General features: G+C 43.9%; 1 protein-coding gene across 1 annotated transcript in view; it reads left to right on the forward strand.

Moving 5' to 3' along the window:
- Window positions 1-247: 247 nt before the first annotated feature.
- Window positions 248-5,231, forward strand: part of IL16 (interleukin 16) — an 83,236-nt gene continuing 78,252 nt past the window's right edge. The window contains exon 1 of the mRNA XM_019504105.1: window positions 248-306. The gene's annotated coding sequence lies outside the window, so the exon portion shown is untranslated. The remainder of the gene's footprint in view (window positions 307-5,231) is intronic.

Genomic DNA, 5,231 nt, shown 5'->3' on the forward strand with positions numbered 1-5,231 from the left:
CCTTAGAGAGTTATGGGTAAAAAAATGAATGACAAAGTATCTTTGAAAATCTTTCTTCCCTGGGACAGTTGGAAGCTAGTCAGTTAGTCCTCCCAAACACTGCATCTCATTGGTTTTGTTTATCTATCCTTGCTGACATTTTGTTCAATTAGGAAACAATAGCCTCGTTCCAATGTACTGAACAGAATTACTGAAAGTAAATCATGTGACAGTGAGGGTGTGTTTTCAATTATTCACTCTGATTTTTGCCAGGCCTATGAAGAAAAACAGTCTTCTGCAGGAATCAGGTTTTTCTGCTTCACTTGTGTAAGTTCCTTTTATTCTTTTATTATTATTATTATTTTACGATTACTTTGTGTTTTTTCACAGGAAAGTCAGTTCTCCAAAATGACCTTGCTCTTTACCCCCAAAATAGTTCTTTCTATTGGTTTGTTCTTCCATTTGTGATCATTCGAGGTTTATGGTAAATAAAAAAGGAAAAAAACAGAGGAACAAAGCCGATAGAGATCACAGGATCTACATTAAAGTGGGATGCTAGATAACATGCAGTTAATGCTAAGTAGCATAAATAGCATCTTCTTGCTAGTGAAGAATAGGTCTGACTTTTCCACTGTTCCCTTAGCAGCAGAACAGTCCCATTCAATCTGGGAGCTACACCAAATTATTTACGTCCTCTAAATGCTCGGTTGAATATCCAACCAAAATTTGAACCAAATGGGCACTACTCAAATTATGCATATTGTTTACAGAAGACAGATTGAGTTAGGGCTTTTTTAACGTAAAGCTGGAAAAATAAAACTTGAAAAACGAAGGAACATTTGGTTTGAATTACAAACCACAGACAACTTCCATAAGCAGTACTAGAGGTATAGGAATGGCAAGAGAATCTGACAAGCAGCGGGTGCAACAGGGAAAAGATGAATGGGTTGGAGAATTGACTTTGAAGTAATTGGTCTTGCCCGCAATATATTGAATTAAATTTGGTAGAAAGCAGTGAATCATAAAGCTCTTCCATAGCACTTGTGTTGCTGTTTTCTAAAATGAAGTTTCTGGACATTTACACATTAGGAAGCTTATGGACTATGTTTTTGTTGCCTTCAGTCTTTATTTTTGTTTCACTTATGCAGCCATGAATCAATACCTATGGAAGCAGGTTGGGAGTTGGGGTATGAACGAGCACTTAGAGTAATGGAATGGAAATCATCAGGAGTCCTTTGGTTTACTGTCAACTCAGGCATTGACCGACTTTGTGATAAGGTTACATTGCTTATGGCTGATTTTGGTTTTGAAGAACCAAGGCAGCTCAGGGGGTACAAGTCCTTGCTGCAGCAGTGTCTATGTGGTACAGAAAGGAGATGCTGTTTCTGTGCACTGTAGAAGCAGGCGCAGACTTCCTTGGGAGGTGCTGAGAGGCACAGGCATAAAGCAACTTTTCCTTTACTCGTTCTAGGGGAAAGACAGGCAAGCTTCATCCAGTCTTACCTTAACACAGGTCAGACACAGGCCCCTTCTGAGGTCTTGAAATGCTTCCCCTCATGCTCAGAGGCTGCAGGAAGCCGGACAATAGCTATTTGTTTTCTGTGCATGGTAGTATAGGAAAGAGGCTCCTGCTGCCCTCTCCATCCTTCCTCCCTGGTGCGCTCTCTTCTGGGCTAAGTACAGACAGTAGGGCTGTGCAAAGCTTTGGTCTTTGATTCAATCCGGCGGAGATTCGGCCTGATTCGGTGGCTGAATCTCTGAATCTGAATGGAATCAGAGGACACTTTAATCTCTCTGAATTGGAACCTTCCGAATCGATTTGGAAAGATTTGGCAATTCAGACATAGAGACAGCTTTAAATGTTTTTCCTACATACCTCTAGGTAGTAGGGGCTCTGAATGCTGTGATGCTGGGGCGCATTGAGTGTCCCACAGAAGTGCAGGGGGCTCACCAGTGCACGTAGCAGCAGACCTGGAAGTGGACCAGAAACACTTTGGGTCCACTTCTGGGTCCATCAGAGAGTGCACGGGGGGCTCCCCCAGCTCAGCGACTGGTGCCTCCTGGGTCTGGGGGGGCACCAGGGGTCCCTCCCATGGCCAGTTGCTGAGCCAGGGGGTGCAGGGGGCCCCCTTGCATGCTCCCTGGTGGAGTACTTCTGGTCCACTTCTGGGTTCACTGCCAAGCACGTGGAGGGCCCCCCCTCCCCCCGCACTTCTGTGGGATGCTCCATCTGCCCCATCATTGCAGCATTTATGAGCTGCGCTGGTACCTTGAGGTATGTAGAAAAAACATTTAAAGCTGTTTCTATGGCCGAATTGCTGATTCTCTGAATCAGCATCAAATCTTAAGATTCGGATTCAGCTGATTCGAATCAGGGACAGTGATCTGAATCAACTAATCAAATCACTGCCCCTCATTCGGGCCGAATCTGAATTGAATAGGGCCCATTTTGCACACCCCTAACAGACAGTCAAAAAGCCTGAGGCTGATTTGATTTGATCTTTGAAGGTTAGTCTTAGCTGCGAAGATTGAACCGATAAGCAAGTGAACAGACATTCAATTTCAATTCTGGAAATGCAGCCACATGCCTGCAATGGCTCAGGCTAGAAGTTGGGGGGCACTAGAGATGCTGGGGGGCTGTGAGTTAACTTGAGTCTGGAGGGGATCTGGGATCAGATAAGCCTGACACGTCTATCCAGGTTTATCTTAAACCGGTTTTGGCCATTTTGAATGTGGTTTGAATGTGGTTCATGTGCACTGAACTTCTGTTGTGTTACAGATTTGAACTGGTTTCTGATCACTGGTTTATGTATAATTTCTGTCCCTAGCCCTGGAGTGCCACATTTTGGCCATGAATCTCCATGTGCCTCAGGTTGCCCATTTGCCCACTCTCAGGATGCGAGACTTAGTACTTGTAATGCCAGAACCCTGGAACGGAAGGTATTATTCTGCTCTGAACTCTCCCACAGCACAAGACTATTTGGACCAGGATGTCTAGGTCAGGCCTTCCTCTATCACCGTTGTTGTTACTGTGGGAGTTCCTGGAAGTAGTGGTTTGGAACTGTACGGGCCACCAATCCCATTTCAAAAGCCTTTAAAGTCTGGAGGCAGGTTACTGTGTGTATTCCATAAGCTCATTATATTAGTATGGCACGTCTGATTGACTGCTTCCTGTCCAGATGTCGAGGAGATGAACATGCCTCTTTTTCTTCAGCAGCACGCGTGATTCCCCTGGCCCTATCAATCATACTGTTCATGCCAGCCCACTTTCTGTTCTTTCTTCTTTTCTAATGGTCCACATTTAGTCCTTCCTTCCTTTCCAGCTTTTTCAAGCCAACAGGAATGTAACATTGCTCCTGACCTTTTCCAGGTTCATTTCTTAACATGTTAGGTTCTTACAGAGATTTGTCATGTCAAAAAAAAATAAAAAGGCAACTAGATTGGGGTCTGCAGACAGGGTTGGAAATAAATTCATCCAATAAAGAAAACATCTAATTTAACAAAAAAGAAGAGAGAGCAAAAGAAAAAAGAAAGGTCCTTTGCCTACAAATGGGCCTTAATATTAGATTAATGCAAATTTTCCATTAAAAGAGAGTCAGGAACTTCAGGCACATGATCCTGAATTAGATCAACGTGCACATTTCAGTTAGGCTCTGAGAGCTATTATGCTACGATGATAAAACATATTGTGGTGTATCTTAAAATCCTTCACAAACCAGAGGCATGATCAGCATCGTGATCCTCATGTTGCGGAAGGGGAAAATGAAGCACAGGGAGATGAAGTGACTTGCTCCAAGTCCTCAAAAAGTGAATGTCAGATCCTGTCCACACAATATCGTCTTCTCCTATCCTTCTGTATCTATGCACATAGGTTTAAATATCTTCGTTCATTCTGGGTTAGGTAAATAACTGAATACTACATATCTTGTTTGGGGGTGGGGAAAGGTTAAGTGGAAGGAAAACTTGGGAAAAATTTTAAGCATATGCTTCAATTATAATCACATTTACAAGTGCTTTCCTAAATCAAAACCTAAAAAATGTAAGACATTTCTGCTTTGACTTATTATGCAGGAGTCAGGGCTTGACACAGCATTCTTTGTTAAAACTGCCCATAGATACAGCTTTATGGGAACCAGAATTTCTCCTCCTGCAGAGCCCTTCAGTATCAGAACAAAAACTCAGATCTGTGAATTTTTATCATGGCTGTCTTCTTTCCTTGCACTCACATATTTGTCTGTATCCATGGGTGGGTCTAGAATGTAGGGTTCACTGGAATGAGGTAAAAACAATCTGTAGGGCTGTGAAATAGGAGTTTCATTACCAGGAACAGCTAATAGGGGAATTGCAGAACAAAAATAGTTGGAATGGTGGAACATCAAGCCCATTAAAGAATATAGAGTCTTTAACACCTGCAAAATTAAGACTTTAGAAGGGATCAAGTAGATTACAATGAGCCCTGAAGTCAATTAACTCCATCAGCACTGCCTGATGTGTGCAAAATGGGCCCTATTCGATTTGGATATGGCCTGAATCGGGAACTACTTCTGGTCCACTTCCAGATCTGCCAGGGAGCATGTGTGTGGGGGGCCCTTGTGACGCCCCGGCTCAGTGATCAGCCACAGGGGGGCCCAGACCCCCCCCCCCCAAATCCAGAAGGCACCAGTTGTTGAGCCAGGGGGCACTCCCTGGTGAACCCAGAAGTGGACCAGAAGTGCTTCTGGTCCACTTCTGGGTCTGCTGCCAAGCACGCTAGGGAGCCCCCCATGCTTCTATGGGATCCTCCGTGCACTCCAGCATCTCAGCATTCATGAGCTGGGCCTGGTACCTAGAGTATGTAGAAAAAAACATTTAAAGCTGTATCTATGTCTGAATTGTTGAATCTTTCCAAATCAATTCAGAGGGTTCCGATTCGATTTGGAGAGATTAAAGGGTTCTCTGATTTGATTTGGATTCTGATCTTTGGCCACTGAATTGGGCCAACCGTCTGCCGAATTGAATCAGGAACTGAAGCTTTGCACAGCCCTACTATCTGACTAGAAATGCTGCTGCTAGGCAGCTGCTTTTAAACTTTGGGTGAACCAGGAATCTAAGAGAAATGCAAATGCACCAGTGCATTCCCCTGCATTGGCCTCTGTCTGTAATCATGTGTTGTCTCTTGTTTGAAACGTCAATCATTAACTCATTCGTGGTAGGAACTGATTTTTTTTCTGTTTCTACCACACCTGATACAGGGGGAGAGGCGGGGGGGGGGG

The sequence above is a fragment of the Gavialis gangeticus genome, unplaced genomic scaffold, assembly GCF_001723915.1.
Source record: "Gavialis gangeticus isolate Ggan-Ray unplaced genomic scaffold, GavGan_comp1, whole genome shotgun sequence".
Taxonomy (NCBI): domain Eukaryota; kingdom Metazoa; phylum Chordata; order Crocodylia; family Gavialidae; genus Gavialis; species Gavialis gangeticus.